Source organism: Salvelinus alpinus, chromosome 5 (assembly GCF_045679555.1).
Source record: "Salvelinus alpinus chromosome 5, SLU_Salpinus.1, whole genome shotgun sequence".
Lineage (NCBI taxonomy): Eukaryota > Metazoa > Chordata > Actinopteri > Salmoniformes > Salmonidae > Salvelinus > Salvelinus alpinus.
Window position 1 is genome coordinate 4,752,931 of NC_092090.1, and position 17,847 is coordinate 4,770,777.

A 17,847-nucleotide genomic window follows, 5' to 3' on the forward strand; every position below is an offset into this window, starting at 1 on the left:
ACTTGGCCGAGGGTGAATCAGCACTCCAACTGTAGTGAATAAGAGCTCCTGTGAAAAATGTCATGCTGCAATATATGTGTCTTCTGAGAAAAAGGGGAAACTCACAGGGCTGAGGAAGACGCTGTCACCACACACTGTAGTCACGACAACCCACGCCGAGATCAGCCGGACACAAAGACAACAGAGGTTCTTGAGATCAGACACCTGCTGTAAGGTGTGAAGGTTACAGCATCAGACTGCTGTCATACACACCCACCTGCATACACACACACACACACACACACACACACACACACACACACACACACACACACACACACACACACACACACACACACACACACACACACACACACACACACACACACACCTGCATGCACACACACACACACACACACACCCACCTGCATGCACACACACACACACACACACACACACACACACACACACACACACACACACACACACACACACACACACACACACACACACACACACACACACACACACACACACACACACATTCCTAACCCTAACCCAACCGATCTGTCATGTCAGGCAAGCTTCAACACAACTCAGGGTGTAGGAGGTTTTACCAGCAGAGAAAGACAAACAGATCACTTACGAAGAGAACCATGCTGCCAGGTAAAGACTTAGTCTGTGTCCCCAGTGACACGCTGTTCCCTATGTAGTGGTCCCTCTGTTCCCTATGTAGTGCTCCCCTGTTCCCTATGTAGTGGTCCCTCTGTTCCCTATGTAGTGGTCCCCCATGTTCCCTATGTAGTGGTCCCTCTGTTCCCTATGTAGTGGTCCCCTGTTCCCTGTGTGGTGGTCCCCCATGTTCCCTATGTAGTGGTCCTCTGTTCCCTATGTAGTGGTCCTCTGTTCCCTATGTAGTGGTCCCTCTGTTCCCTATGTAGTGGTCCTCTGTTCCCTATGTAGTGGTCCCTCTGTTCCCTATGTAGTAGTCCCCTGTTCCCTATGTAGTGGTCCCTCTGTTCCCTATGTATTGGCCCCTTGTTCCCTATTTAGTGGTCCCTCTGTTCCCTATGTAGTGGTCCCTCTGTTCCCTATGTAGTGGTCCCCTGTTCCCTATGTAGTGGTCCCCTGTTCCCTATGTAGTGGTCCCCTGTTCCCTATGTAGTGGTCCCCTGTTCCCTATGTAGTGGTCCCTCTGTTCCCTATGTAGTGGTCCCTCTGTTCCCTATGTAGTGGTCCCTCTGTTCCCTATGTAGTGGTCCCTCTGTTCCCTATTTAGTGGTCCCTCTGTTCCCTATGTAGTGGTCCCTCTGTTCCCTATTTAGTGGTCCCTCTGTTCCCTATGTAGTGGTCCCCCATGTTCCCTATGTAGTGGTCCCCTGTTCCCTATGTAGTGGTCCCTCTGTTCCCTATGTAGTGGTCCCTCTGTTCCCTATGTAGTGGTCCCCTGTTCCCTGTGTGGTGGTCCCCCATGTTCCCTATGTAGTGGTCCCCTGTTCCCTATGTAGTGGTCCCCTGTTCCCTATGTAGTGGTCCCCAGTTCCCTATGTGGTGGTCCCCTGTTCCCTATATGGTGGTCCCCAGTTCCCTATGTAGTGGTCCCCGGTTCCCTATGTGGTGGTCCCCTGTTCCCTATGTAGTAGTCCCCTGTTCCGTATGTAGTGGTCCCCGGTTCCCTATGTGGTGGTCCCCTGTTCCCTATGTAGTAGTCCCCTGTTCCGTATGTAGTGGTCCCCTGTTCCCTATGTAGTGGTCCCCTGTTCCCTATGTAGTGGTCCCCTGTTCCCTATGTAGTGGTCCCCTGTTCCCTATGTAGTGGTCCCCTGTTCCCTATGTAGAATGATACGTATATTACCCACGATTTTCTACCGCTCATCAGACAGACAGCTAGAGATAACTCTGGTTACTCTCCCCATGTTTCAGTCTAAAGATAACTCTGGTTACTCTCCCCGTGTTTCAGTCTAGAGATAACTCTGGTTACTCTCCCCGTGTTTCAGTCTAAAGATAACTCTGGTTACTCTCCCCGTGTTTCAGTCTAGAGATAACTCTGGTTGCTCTCCCCGTGTTTCAGTCTAAAGATAACTCTGGTTACTCTCCCCGTGTTTCAGTCTAAAGATGACTCTGGTTACTCTCCCCGTGTTTCAGTCTAAAGTTAACTCTGGTTACTCTCCCCGTGTTTCAGTCTAAAGATAACTCTGGTTACTCTCCCCGTGTTTCAGTCTAAAGATAACTCTGGTTACTCTCCCCGTGTTTCAGTCTAAAGATAACTCTGGTTACTCTCCCCGTGTTTCAGTCTAAAGATAACTCTGGTTACTCTCCCCGTGTTTCAGTCTAGAGATAACTCTGGTTACTCTCCCCGTGTTTCAGTCTAAAGATAACTCTGGTTACTCTCCCCGTGTTTCAGACTAAAGATAACTCTGGTTACTCTCCCCGTGTTTCAGTCTAAAGATAACTCTGGTTACTCTCCCCGTGTTTCAGTCTAAAGATAACTCTGGTTACTCTCCCCGTGTTTCAGTCTAAAGATAACTCTGGTTACTCTCCCCGTGTTTCAGACTAAAGATAACTCTGGTTACTCTCCCCCTTTTTCAGTCTAAAGATAACTCTGGTTACTCTCCCCAGTGTTTCAGTCTAAAGATAACTCTGGTTACTCTCCCCCTGTTTCAGTCTAAAGATAACTCTGGTTACTCTCCCCGTGTTTCAGTCTAAAGATAACTCTGGTTACTCTCCCCGTGTTTCAGTCTAGAGATAACTCTGGTTACTCTCCCCGTGTTTCAGTCTAAAGATGACTCTGGTTACTCTCCCCGTGTTTCAGTCTAGAGATAACTCTGGTTACTCTCCCCGTGTTTCAGTCTAAAGATAACTCTGGTTACTCTCCCCGTGTTTCTGTCTAAAGATAACTATGGTCACTCTCCCCGTGTTTCAGTCTAGAGATAACTCTGGTTACTCTCCCTGATAGACACTATCTCTCTCTTCCTGTCTTCATGCTTCCTCATCTGACATCTCTGTTTCTGGCCAAACACTCTTTGTTTTCCCTCTGGTCTGGGCTGAGCGACATACCCTGGGCTAACTCTTAATAACCTCTTGAATGTGAATACCTCCATTTAGGGGACTTTCGTAAGAATTAAATAGTTTTATCAAGGTATATCAAGGTCATTTGCTAATAAATCTACTTCGGTTAGGCCAAATCGCTTCATGACAGAATGAAAGCCCTGCTTCCTTGCTTCAAAACATTTGGCCTCAAATGCTTCTGGTGTATCGAGTTACATATTCCACAGGCATTGGAGGCTCGAAAGTCCCGCCTTAATTCTCATTTTCTGATCGGGCTGTCCGTGAATTTGTGGCAAAACAGTACATTACAGGCACACTTAGCAGAGTTGCCAACAAGAGGATGTATCCATTTGTTTCAGGGATACAGCTAATTCAGCATGTTAGGTTAAAGGTTTCCAAGCTTCACAGCGCTTCAGAGAGTCTACTGCAGTGTTTTGTCATTCTACGAAAAAACACAACGATGTATATCGAATTTAATTTACATTTCAGGATGTGATATAACAACCACTTTGTCTTTCTTTAAAGAGGTACAAACTTTATATTCTAAACAAAAATATAATAATATAATATAAATTATAATATAATATAAATGCAACACATTTCTATGATTCTATTGACTTATAGTTCAAGTGAGGAAATCAGACAATTAAAATAAATTCATTAGTCCCTAATTTATGGATTTCACATGACTGGGAATACAGATAGAATCTGTTGGTCAGGTACGGATGTGGATCAGAAAACCAGTCCGTATCTGGTGTGACTGTCACGCCCTGACCATAGATTGCTTTGTATGCTTCTATGTTTTGTTTGGTCAGGGTGTGATGTGGGTGGGCATTCTATGTAACCTATGTCTAGGTTGTCTTTTTCTATGTGTTTGGCCTAGTGTGGTTCTCAATCAGAGGCAGGTGTCAGTCGTTGTCTCTGATTGGGAGCCATATTTAGGTAGCCTGTTTTTCATTGTGGTTTGTGGGTGATTGTATTTTCTGTTCTGGTTTTTGTTTTCACCGTACAGGAGTGTTTCGTTTGTCGTTGTATTGTTTTTGTTCAGTGTTCATTTTTTGCGTATTAAACAATATGGACACTTACCACGCTGCGCATTGGTCCTCCTCTCATTCCAACGACGAACGTTACAGTGACCACCATGTCCCTCATGCAGCGCGACACATCTCCTTCCCATAGAGTTGATCAGGCTGTTGATTGTGGCCTGTGTTGTCCCACTCCTCTTCAAAGGCTGTGAGAAGTGGATAGATCTTGGCGGGGAACTGGAACACGCTGCCGGGACACGTAGATCCAGAGCATCCCAAACATGCTCAATGGGACATTTTCACCTTGTAAGAAATTGTGTACAGATCCTTGCGACGTTATCATGCTGAAACACGAGGCGATGGCGGCGAATGAACGGCCCGGCGGGCCTCAGGATCTCATCACTGTATCTCTATTCATTCAAATTGCCATCAATAAAATGTAATTGCGTTCGTTGTCCGTAACTTATACCTGCCCCATACCATAACCCCACCGCCACCACGGGGCACTCTGTTCACAACGTTGACATCAGCAAACAGCACAACGCCAAAAAACGTGGTCTGCGGTTGTGAAACCGGTTGGACGTACTGCCAAATTCTCAAAAAACAATGTTGGAGGTGGCAGTTCAGTTCTCTGGCAACACCTCTGGTGGACATTCCTGCAGTCAGCATGCCGATTGCACCCTCCCTCAAGACTTGAGCAATCTGTGGCATTGTGTTGTGTGGCAAAACTGCACATTTTAGTGTGGCCTTTTATTGTCCCCAGCACAAGGTATTTGTGTTTGTATTTATTATGGATCCCCTTTAGTTCCTGTCAAGGTAGCAGCTACACTTCCTGGGGTTTATTATGGATCCCCTTTAGTTCCTGTCAAGGTAGCAGCTACTCTTCCTGGGGTTTATTATGGATCCCCATTAGTTCCTGCCAAGGCAGCAGCTACTCTTCCTGGGGTTTATTATGGATCCCCTTTAGTTCCTGTCAAGGCAGCAGCTACTCTTCCTGGGGTTTATTATGGATCCCCATTAGTTCCTGTCAAGGCAGCAGCTACTCTTCCTGGGGTTTATTATGGATCCCCATTAGTTCCTGCTAAGGCAGCAGCTACTCCTCCTGGGGTTTATTATGGATCCCCATTAGTTCCTGCCAAGGCAGCAGCTACTCTTCCTGGGGTTTATTATGGATCCCCTTTAGTTCCTGTCAAGGTAGCAGCTACTCTTCCTGGGGTTTATTATGGATCCCCATTAGTTCCTGCTAAGGCAGCAGCTACTCCTCCTGGGGTTTATTATGGATCCCCATTAGTTCCTGCCAAGGCAGCAGCTACTCTTCCTGGGGTTTATTATGGATCCCCTTTAGTTCCTGTCAAGGTAGCAGCTACTCTTCCTGGGGTTTATTATGGATCCCCATTAGTTCCTGCCAAGGCAGCAGCTACTCTTCCTGGGGTTTATTATGGATCCCCATTAGTTCCTGTCAAGGCAGCAGCTACTCTTCCTGGGGTTTATTATGGATCCCCATTAGTTCTTGCCAAGGCAGCAGCTACTCTTCCTGGGGTTTATTATGGATCCCCATTAGTTCCTGCCAAGGCAGCAGCTACTCTTCCTGGGGTTTATTATGGATCCCCATTAGTTCCTGTCAAGGCAGCAGCTACTCTTCCTGGGGTTTATTATGGATCCCCATTAGTTCCTGTCAAGGCAGCAGCTACTCTTCCTGGGGTTTATTATGGATCCCCATTAGTTCCTGCCAAGGCAGCAGCTACTCTTCCTGGGGTTTATTATGGATCCCCATTAGTTCCTGCCAAGGCAGCAGCTACTCTTCCTGGGGTTTATTATGGATCCCCATTAGTTCCTGTCAAGGCAGCAGCTACTCTTCCTGGGGTTTATTATGGAACCCCATTAGTTCCTGCCAAGGCAGCAGCTACTCTTCCTGGGGTTTATTATGGATCCCCATTAGTTCCAGTCAAGGCAGCAGCTACTCTTCCTGGGGTTTATTATGGATCCCCATTAGTTCCTGCCAAGGCAGCAGCTACTCTTCCTGGGGTTTATTATGGATCCCCTTTAGTTCCTGTCAAGGCAGCAGCTACTCTTCCTGGGGTTTATTATGGATCCCCATTAGTTCCTGCCAAGGCAGCAGCTACTCTTCATGGGGTTTATTTTGGACCCCCATTAGTTCCTGTCAAGGCAGCAGCTACTCTTCCTGGGGTTTATTATGGATCCCCATTAGTTCCTGCCAAGGCAGCAGCTACTCTTCCTGGGGTTTATTATGGATCCCCATTAGTTCCTGTCAAGGCAGCAGCTACTCTTCCTGGGGTTTATTATGGATCCCCATTAGTTCCTGCCAAGGCAGCAGCTACTCTTCCTGGGGTTTATTATGAATCCCCATTAGTCCCTGCCAAGGCAGCAGCTACTCTTCCTGGGGTTTATTATGGATCCCCATTAGTTCCTGTCAAGGCAGCAGCTACTCTTCCTGGGGTTTATTATGGATCCCCATTAGTTCCTGCCAAGGCAGCAGCTACTCTTCCTGGGGTTTATTATGGACCCCCATTAGTTCCTGCCAAGGCAGCAGCTACTCTTCCTGGGGTTTATTATGGATCCCCATTAGTTCCTGCCAAGGCAGCAGCTACTCTTCCTGGGGTTTATTATGGATCCCCATTAGTTCCTGTCAAGGCAGCAGCTACTCTTCCTGGGGTTTATTATGGATCCCCATTAGTTCCTGTCAAGGCAGCAGCTACTCTTCCTGGGGTTTATTATGGATCCCCATTAGTCCCTGCCAAGGCAGCAGCTACTCTTCCTGGGGTTTATTATGGATCCCCATTAGTTCCTGTCAAGGCAGCAGCTACTCTTCCTGGGGTTTATTATGGATCCCCATTAGTTCCTGCCAAGGCAGCAGCTACTCTTCCTGGGGTTTATTATGGATCCCCATTAGTTCCTGCCAAGGCAGCAGCTACTCTTCCTGGGGTTTATTATGGATCCCCATTAGTTCCTGTCAAGGCAGCAGCTACTCTTCCTGGGGTTTATTATGGATCCCCATTAGTTCCTGCCAAGGCAGCAGCTACTCTTCCTGGGGTTTATTATGGATCCCCATTAGTTCCTGCCAAGGCAGCAGCTACTCTTCCTGTGGTTTATTATGGATCCCCATTAGTTCCTGCCAAGGCAGCAGCTACTCTTCCTGGGGTTTATTATGGATCCCCATTAGTTCCTGCCAAGGCAGCAGCTACTCTTCCTGGGGTTTATTATGGATCCCCATTAGTTCCTGCCAAAGCAGCAGCTACTCTTCCTGGGGTTTATTATGGATCCCCATTAGTTCCTGTCAAGGCAGCAGCTACTCTTCCTGGGGTTTATTATGGATCCCCATTAGTCCCTGCCAAGGCAGCAGCTACTCTTCCTGGGGTTTATTATGGATCCCCATTAGTCCCTGCCAAGGCAGCAGCTACTCTTCCTGGGGTACAGAAATATTAAGGCAGTTTAGTAGGTACCACTAGGTACCAGTAGGTATCAGTAGGTACCAGTAGGTATCAGTAGGTACCAGTAGGTATCAGTAGGTCCTGTTCACCCCCTTAACATTATAAGGTATCAGTAGGTATCAGTAGGTACCAGTAGGTACCAGTAGGTATCAGTAGGTACCAGTAGGTATCAGTAGGTATCAGTAGGTATCAGTAGGTACCAGTAGGTACCAGTAGGTATCAGTAGGTACCAGTAGGTATCAGTAGGTACAGTTCATCCCCTTAACATTATAAGGTATCAGTAGGTATCAGTAGGTACCAGTAGGTACTGTTCATCCCCTTAACATTATAAGGTATCAGTAGGTATTAGTAGGTACCAGTAGGTACCAGTAGGTATCAGTAGGTATCAGTAGGTACCAGTAGGTATCAGTAGGTATCAGTAGGTATCAGTAGGTACCAGTAGGTATCAGTAGGTATCAGTAGGTATCAGTAGGTACCAGTAGGTACCAGTAGGTATCAGTAGGTATCAGTAGGTACCAGTAGGTACCAGTAGGTATCAGTAGGTACCAGTAGGTACCAGTAGGTATTAATAGGTATCAGTAGGTATCAGTAGGTACCAATAGGTATCAGTAGTACCAGTAGGTACCAGTAGGTACCAGTAGGTATCAGTAGGTACCAGTAGGTACCAGTAGGTATCAGTAGGTATCAGTAGGTATCAGTAGGTACTAGTAGGTATCAGTAGGTACCAGTAGGTACCAGTAGGTACCAGTAGGTATCAATAGGTATCAGTAGGTACCAGTAGGTATCAGTAGGTATCAGTAGGTATCAGTAGGTACCAGTAGGTATCAGTAGGTACCAGTAGGTATCAGTAGGTATCAGTAGGTACCAGTAGGTATTAGTAGGTACCAGTAGGTATCAGTAGGTATCAGTAGGTACCAGTAGGTACCAGTAGGTACCAGTAGGTATCAGTAGGTATCAGTAGGTATCAGTAGGTACCAGTAGGTATCAGTAGGTACCAGTAGGTATCAGTAGGTATCAGTAGGTATCAGTAGGTACCAGTAGGTATCAGTAGGTATCAGTAGGTATCAGTAGGTACCAGTAGGTACCAGTAGGTATCAGTAGGTACCAGTAGGTACTGTTCATCCCCTTAACATTATAAGGTATCAGTAGGTATCAGTAGGTCTCCGTAGATACTGTTCATCCCCTTAACATAAGGTATCAGTAGGTATCAGTAGGTATCAGTAGGTACCAGTAGGTATCAGTAGGTATCAGTAGGTATCAGTAGGTACCAGTAGGTACCACTAGGTATCAGTAGGTACCAGTAGGTACCAGTAGGTATTAGTAGGTACCAGTAGGTATCAGTAGGTATCAGTAGGTACCAGTAGGTATCAGTAGGTATCAGTAGGTATCAGTAGGTACCAGTAGGTATCAGTAGGTATCAGTAGGTACCAGTAGGTATCAGTAGGTACCAGTAGGTACCAGTAGGTATCAGTAGGTACCAGTAGGTACCAGTAGGTATCAGTAGGTATCAGTAGGTATCAGGAGGAATTAGTAGGTATCAGTAGTTATCAGTAGTATCAGTAGGTACCAGTAGGTATCAGTAGGTACCACTAGGTATCAGTAGGTACCAGTAGGTACCAGTAGGTATTAGTAGGTACCAGTAGGTATCAGTAGGTATCAGTAGGTATCAGTAGGTATCAGTAGGTACCAGTAGGTATCAGTAGGTATCAGTAGGTATCAGTAGGTACCAGTAGGTATCAGTAGGTACCAGTAGGTATCAGTAGGTATCAGTAGGTATCAGTAGGTACCAGTAGGTACCAGTAGGTATCAGTAGGTACCAGTAGGTACTGTTCATCCCCTTAACATTATAAGGTATCAGTAGGTATCAGTAGGTCTCCGTAGATACTGTTCATCCCCTTAACATAAGGTATCAGTAGGTATCAGTAGGTATCAGTAGGTACCAGTAGGTATCAGTAGGTATCAGTAGGTATCAGTAGGTACCAGTAGGTACCACTAGGTATCAGTAGGTACCAGTAGGTACCAGTAGGTATTAGTAGGTACCAGTAGGTATCAGTAGGTATCAGTAGGTACCAGTAGGTATCAGTAGGTATCAGTAGGTATCAGTAGGTACCAGTAGGTATCAGTAGGTATCAGTAGGTATCAGTAGGTACCAGTAGGTACCAGTAGGTATCAGTAGGTACCAGTAGGTACCAGTAGGTATCAGTAGGTATCAGTAGGTATCAGGAGGAATTAGTAGGTATCAGTAGTTATCAGTAGTATCAGTAGGTACCAGTAGGTATCAGTAGGTACCACTAGGTATCAGTAGGTACCAGTAGGTACCAGTAGGTATTAGTAGGTACCAGTAGGTATCAGTAGGTATCAGTAGGTATCAGTAGGTATCAGTAGGTACCAGTAGGTATCAGTAGGTATCAGTAGGTATCAGTAGGTACCAGTAGGTATCAGTAGGTATCAGTAGGTACCAGTAGGTATCAGTAGGTATCAGTAGGTACCAGTAGGTATCAGTAGGTATCAGTAGGTATCAGTAGGTACCAGTAGGTATCAGTAGGTATCAGTAGGTATTAGTAGGTACCAGTAGGTACCAGTAGGTATCAGTAGGTATCAGCAGGTATCAGCAGGTACCAGTAGGTACCAGTAGGTATCAGTAGGTATTAGTAGGTACCAGTAGGTACCAGTAGGTACCACTAGGTACCAGTAGGTATCAGTAGGTATCAGCAGGTATCAGCAGGTATCAGTAGGTATCAGTAGGTATCAGTAGGTATCAGCAGGTATCAGTAGGTATCAGTAGGTATCAGTAGGTATCAGTAGGTACCAGTAGGTATCAGTAGGTATTAGTAGGTACCAGTAGGTACCAGTAGGTACCACTAGGTACCAGTAGGTATCAGTAGGTATCAGCAGGTATCAGTAGGTATCAGTAGGTACCAGTAGGTACCAGTAGGTACCACTAGGTACCAGTAGGTACCAGTAGGTATCAGTAGGTATCAGCAGGTATCAGTAGGTATCAGTAGGTATCAGTAGGTACCAGTAGGTACCAGTAGGTATCAGTAGGTATTAGTAGGTACCAGTAGGTACCAGTAGGTATCAGTAGGTATCAGTAGGTACCACTAGGTACCAGTAGGGATCAGTAGGTATTAGTAGGTATCAGTAGGTATTAGTAGGTACCACTAGGTACCAGTAGGTATCAGTAGGTATCAGCAGGTATCAGTAGGTATCAGTAGGTATCAGTAGGTATCAGTAGGTATTAGTAGGTATCAGTAAGTACCATTAGGTACCAGTAGGTATCAGTAGGTATCAGTAGGTATCAGTAGGTATCAGTAGGTATTAGTAGGTATCAGTAGGTATCAGTAGGTATCAGTAGGTATTAGTAGGTATCAGTAGGTATCAGCAGGTATCAGTAGGTATTAGTAGGTACCAGTAGGTATCAGTAGGTATCAGTAGGTATCAGCAGGTATCAGTAGGTATCAGTAGGTATCAGTAGGTATCAGTAGGTATCAGTAGGTATCAGTAGGTATCAGTAGGTACCAGTAGGTATCAGTAGGTATCAGTAGGTATCAGTAGGTATTAGTAGGTACCAGTAGGTATCAGTAGGTATCAGTAGGTATCAGTAGGTATCAGTAGGTATCAGTAGGTACCAGTAGGTATCAGTAGGTATCAGTAGGTATCAGTAGGTATCAGTAGGTACCAGTAGGTACCAGTAGGTATCAGTAGGTATCAGTAGGTATTAGTAGGTACCAGTAGGTATCAGTAGGTATCAGTAGGTATCAGTAGGTATTAGTACCTATAGTACTAATATAGTGCGTGTTTCAGTCTAAAGATAACTCTGGTTACTCTCCCCGTGTTTCAGTCTAGAGATAACTCTGGTTACTCTCCCCGTGTTTCAGTCTAAAGATGACTCTGGTTACTCTCCCCGTGTTTCAGTCTAGAGATAACTCTGGTTACTCTCCCCGTGTTTCAGTCTAAAGATAACTCTGGTTACTCTCCCCGTGTTTCTGTCTAAAGATAACTATGGTCACTCTCCCCGTGTTTCAGTCTAGAGATAACTCTGGTTACTCTCCCTGATAGACACTATCTCTCTCTTCCTGTCTTCATGCTTCCTCATCTGACATCTCTTTTTCTGGCCAAACACTCTTTGTTTTCCCTCTGGTCTGGGCTGAGCGACATACCCTGGGCTAACTCTTAATAACCTCTTGAATGTGAATACCTCCATTTAGGGGACTTTCGTAAGAATTAAATAGTTTTATCAAGGTATATCAAGGTCATTTGCTAATAAATCTACTTCGGTTAGGCCAAATCGCTTCATGACAGAATGAAAGCCCTGCTTCCTTGCTTCAAAACATTTGGCCTCAAATGCTTCTGGTGTATCGGGTTACATATTCCACAGGCATTGGAGGCTCGAAAGTCCCGCCTTAATTCTCATTTTCTGATCGGGCTGTCCGTGAATTTGTGGCAAAACAGTACATTACAGGCACACTTAGCAGAGTTGCCAACAAGAGGATGTATCCATTTGTTTCAGGGATACAGCTAATTCAGCATGTTAGGTTAAAGGTTTCCAAGCTTCACAGCGCTTCAGAGAGTCTACTGCAGTGTTTTGTCATTCTACGAAAAAACACAACGATGTATATCGAATTTAATTTACATTTCAGGATGTGATATAACAACCACTTTGTCTTTCTTTAAAGAGGTACAAACTTTATATTCTAAACAAAAATATAATAATATAATATAAATTATAATATAATATAAATGCAACACATTTCTATGATTCTATTGACTTATAGTTCAAGTGAGGAAATCAGACAATTAAAATAAATTCATTAGTCCCTAATTTATGGATTTCACATGACTGGGAATACAGATAGAATCTGTTGGTCAGGTACGGATGTGGATCAGAAAACCAGTCCGTATCTGGTGTGACTGTCACGCCCTGACCATAGATTGCTTTGTATGCTTCTATGTTTTGTTTGGTCAGGGTGTGATGTGGGTGGGCATTCTATGTAACCTATGTCTAGGTTGTCTTTTTCTATGTGTTTGGCCTAGTGTGGTTCTCAATCAGAGGCAGGTGTCAGTCGTTGTCTCTGATTGGGAGCCATATTTAGGTAGCCTGTTTTTCATTGTGGTTTGTGGGTGATTGTATTTTCTGTTCTGGTTTTTGTTTTCACCGTACAGGAGTGTTTCGTTTGTCGTTGTATTGTTTTTGTTCAGTGTTCATTTTTTGCGTATTAAACAATATGGACACTTACCACGCTGCGCATTGGTCCTCCTCTCATTCCAACGACGAACGTTACAGTGACCACCATGTCCCTCATGCAGCGCGACACATCTCCTTCCCATAGAGTTGATCAGGCTGTTGATTGTGGCCTGTGTTGTCCCACTCCTCTTCAAAGGCTGTGAGAAGTGGATAGATCTTGGCGGGGAACTGGAACACGCTGCCGGGACACGTAGATCCAGAGCATCCCAAACATGCTCAATGGGACATTTTCACCTTGTAAGAAATTGTGTACAGATCCTTGCGACGTTATCATGCTGAAACACGAGGCGATGGCGGCGAATGAACGGCCCGGCGGGCCTCAGGATCTCATCACTGTATCTCTATTCATTCAAATTGCCATCAATAAAATGTAATTGCGTTCGTTGTCCGTAACTTATACCTGCCCCATACCATAACCCCACCGCCACCACGGGGCACTCTGTTCACAACGTTGACATCAGCAAACAGCACAACGCCAAAAAACGTGGTCTGCGGTTGTGAAACCGGTTGGACGTACTGCCAAATTCTCAAAAAACAATGTTGGAGGTGGCAGTTCAGTTCTCTGGCAACACCTCTGGTGGACATTCCTGCAGTCAGCATGCCGATTGCACCCTCCCTCAAGACTTGAGCAATCTGTGGCATTGTGTTGTGTGGCAAAACTGCACATTTTAGTGTGGCCTTTTATTGTCCCCAGCACAAGGTATTTGTGTTTGTATTTATTATGGATCCCCTTTAGTTCCTGTCAAGGTAGCAGCTACTCTTCCTGGGGTTTATTATGGATCCCCTTTAGTTCCTGTCAAGGTAGCAGCTACTCTTCCTGGGGTTTATTATGGATCCCCTTTAGTTCCTGTCAAGGCAGCAGCTACTCTTCCTGGGGTTTATTATGGATCCCCATTAGTTCCTGTCAAGGCAGCAGCTACTCTTCCTGGGGTTTATTATGGATCCCCATTAGTTCCTGCTAAGGCAGCAGCTACTCCTCCTGGGGTTTATTATGGATCCCCATTAGTTCCTGCCAAGGCAGCAGCTACTCTTCCTGGGGTTTATTATGGATCCCCTTTAGTTCCTGTCAAGGTAGCAGCTACTCTTCCTGGGGTTTATTATGGATCCCCATTAGTTCCTGCTAAGGCAGCAGCTACTCCTCCTGGGGTTTATTATGGATCCCCATTAGTTCCTGCCAAGGCAGCAGCTACTCTTCCTGGGGTTTATTATGGATCCCCTTTAGTTCCTGTCAAGGTAGCAGCTACTCTTCCTGGGGTTTATTATGGATCCCCATTAGTTCCTGCCAAGGCAGCAGCTACTCTTCCTGGGGTTTATTATGGATCCCCATTAGTTCCTGTCAAGGCAGCAGCTACTCTTCCTGGGGTTTATTATGGATCCCCATTAGTTCTTGCCAAGGCAGCAGCTACTCTTCCTGGGGTTTATTATGGATCCCCATTAGTTCCTGCCAAGGCAGCAGCTACTCTTCCTGGGGTTTATTATGGACCCCCATTAGTTCCTGTCAAGGCAGCAGCTACTCTTCCTGGGGTTTATTATGGATCCCCATTAGTTCCTGCCAAGGCAGCAGCTACTCTTCCTGGGGTTTATTATGGATCCCCATTAGTTCCTGCCAAGGCAGCAGCTACTCTTCCTGGGGTTTATTATGGATCCCCATTAGTTCCTGCCAAGGCAGCAGCTACTCTTCCTGGGGTTTATTATGGATCCCCATTAGTTCCTGTCAAGGCAGCAGCTACTCTTCCTGGGGTTTATTATGGAACCCCATTAGTTCCTGCCAAGGCAGCAGCTACTCTTCCTGGGGTTTATTATGGATCCCCATTAGTTCCAGTCAAGGCAGCAGCTACTCTTCCTGGGGTTTATTATGGATCCCCATTAGTTCCTGCCAAGGCAGCAGCTACTCTTCCTGGGGTTTATTATGGATCCCCTTTAGTTCCTGTCAAGGCAGCAGCTACTCTTCCTGGGGTTTATTATGGATCCCCATTAGTTCCTGCCAAGGCAGCAGCTACTCTTCCTGGGGTTTATTTTGGACCCCCATTAGTTCCTGTCAAGGCAGCAGCTACTCTTCCTGGGGTTTATTATGGATCCCCATTAGTTCCTGCCAAGGCAGCAGCTACTCTTCCTGGGGTTTATTATGGATCCCCATTAGTTCCTGTCAAGGCAGCAGCTACTCTTCCTGGGGTTTATTATGGATCCCCATTAGTTCCTGCCAAGGCAGCAGCTACTCTTCCTGGGGTTTATTATGGATCCCCATTAGTTCCTGCCAAGGCAGCAGCTACTCTTCCTGGGGTTTATTATGGATCCCCATTAGTTCCTGTCAAGGCAGCAGCTACTCTTCCTGGGGTTTATTATGGATCCCCATTAGTTCCTGCCAAGGCAGCAGCTACTCTTCCTGGGGTTTATTATGGATCCCCATTAGTCCCTGCCAAGGCAGCAGCTACTCTTCCTGGGGTTTATTATGGATCCCCATTAGTTCCTGTCAAGGCAGCAGCTACTCTTCCTGGGGTTTATTATGGATCCCCATTAGTTCCTGCCAAGGCAGCAGCTACTCTTCCTGGGGTTTATTATGGATCCCCATTAGTTCCTGCCAAGGCAGCAGCTACTCTTCCTGGGGTTTATTATGGATCCCCATTAGTTCCTGTCAAGGCAGCAGCTACTCTTCCTGGGGTTTATTATGGATCCCCATTAGTTCCTGCCAAGGCAGCAGCTACTCTTCCTGGGGTTTATTATGGATCCCCATTAGTTCCTGCCAAGGCAGCAGCTACTCTTCCTGTGGTTTATTATGGATCCCCATTAGTTCCTGCCAAGGCAGCAGCTACTCTTCCTGGGGTTTATTATGGATCCCCATTAGTTCCTGCCAAGGCAGCAGCTACTCTTCCTGGGGTTTATTATGGATCCCCATTAGTTCCTGCCAAAGCAGCAGCTACTCTTCCTGGGGTTTATTATGGATCCCCATTAGTTCCTGTCAAGGCAGCAGCTACTCTTCCTGGGGTTTATTATGGATCCCCATTAGTCCCTGCCAAGGCAGCAGCTACTCTTCCTGGGGTTTATTATGGATCCCCATTAGTCCCTGCCAAGGCAGCAGCTACTCTTCCTGGGGTACAGAAATATTAAGGCAGTTTAGTAGGTACCACTAGGTACCAGTAGGTATCAGTAGGTACCAGTAGGTATCAGTAGGTACCAGTAGGTATCAGTAGGTCCTGTTCACCCCCTTAACATTATAAGGTATCAGTAGGTATCAGTAGGTATCAGTAGGTACCAGTAGGTACCAGTAGGTATCAGTAGGTACCAGTAGGTATCAGTAGGTATCAGTAGGTATCAGTAGGTACCAGTAGGTATCAGTAGGTACCAGTAGGTATCAGTAGGTACAGTTCATCCCCTTAACATTATAAGGTATCAGTAGGTATCAGTAGGTACCAGTAGGTACTGTTCATCCCCTTAACATTATAAGGTATCAGTAGGTATTAGTAGGTACCAGTAGGTACCAGTAGGTATCAGTAGGTATCAGTAGGTACCAGTAGGTATCAGTAGGTATCAGTAGGTATCAGTAGGTACCAGTAGGTATCAGTAGGTATCAGTAGGTATCAGTAGGTACCAGTAGGTACCAGTAGGTATCAGTAGGTATCAGTAGGTACCAGTAGGTACCAGTAGGTATCAGTAGGTACCAGTAGGTACCAGTAGGTATTAATAGGTATCAGTAGGTATCAGTAGGTACCACTAGGTATCAGTAGTACCAGTAGGTACCAGTAGGTACCAGTAGGTACCAGTAGGTACCAGTAGGTATCAGTAGGTACCAGTAGGTACCAGTAGGTATCAGTAGGTATCAGTAGGTATCAGTAGGTACTAGTAGGTATCAGTAGGTATCAGTAGGTACCAGTAGGTACCAGTAGGTACCAGTAGGTATCAATAGGTATCAGTAGGTATCAATAGGTATCAGTAGGTACCAGTAGGTATCAGTAGGTATCAGTAGGTATCAGTAGGTACCAGTAGGTATCAGTAGGTATCAGTAGGTACCAGTAGGTATCAGTAGGTATCAGTAGGTACCAGTAGGTATTAGTAGGTACCAGTAGGTATCAGTAGGTATCAGTAGGTACCAGTAGGTACCAGTAGGTACCAGTAGGTATCAGTAGGTATCAGTAGGTACCAGTAGGTATCAGTAGGTACCAGTAGGTATCAGTAGGTATCAGTAGGTATCAGTAGGTACCAGTAGGTATCAGTAGGTATCAGTAGGTACCAGTAGGTACCAGTAGGTATCAGTAGGTACCAGTAGGTACTGTTCATCCCCTTAACATTATAAGGTATCAGTAGGTATCAGTAGGTCTCCGTAGATACTGTTCATCCCCTTAACATAAGGTATCAGTAGGTATCAGTAGGTATCAGTAGGTATCAGTAGGTATCAGTAGGTATCAGTAGGTACCAGTAGGTATCAGTAGGTACCAGTAGGTATCAGTAGGTATCAGTAGGTATCAGTAGGTACCAGTAGGTATCAGTAGGTACCACTAGGTATCAGTAGGTACCAGTAGGTACCAGTAGGTATTAGTAGGTACCAGTAGGTATCAGTAGGTATCAGCAGGTACCAGTAGGTATCAGTAGGTATCAGTAGGTATCAGTAGGTACCAGTAGGTATCAGTAGGTATCAGTAGGTATCAGTAGGTACCAGTAGGTATCAGTAGGTACCAGTAGGTACCATTAGGTATCAGTAGGTACCAGTAGGTACCAGTAGGTATCAGTAGGTATCAGTAGGTATCAGGAGGAATTAGTAGGTATCAGTAGTTATCAGTAGTATCAGTAGGTACCAGTAGGTATCAGTAGGTACCACTAGGTATCAGTAGGTACCAGTAGGTACCAGTAGGTATTAGTAGGTACCAGTAGGTATCAGTAGGTATCAGTAGGTACCAGTAGGTATCAGTAGGTATCAGTAGGTATCAGTAGGTAACAGTAGGTATCAGTAGGTATCAGTAGGTATCAGTAGGTACCAGTAGGTATCAGTAGGTATCAGTAGGTACCAGTAGGTATCAGTAGGTATCAGTAGGTACCAGTAGGTATCAGTAGGTATCAGTAGGTATCAGTAGGTACCAGTAGGTATCAGTAGGTATCAGTAGGTATCAGT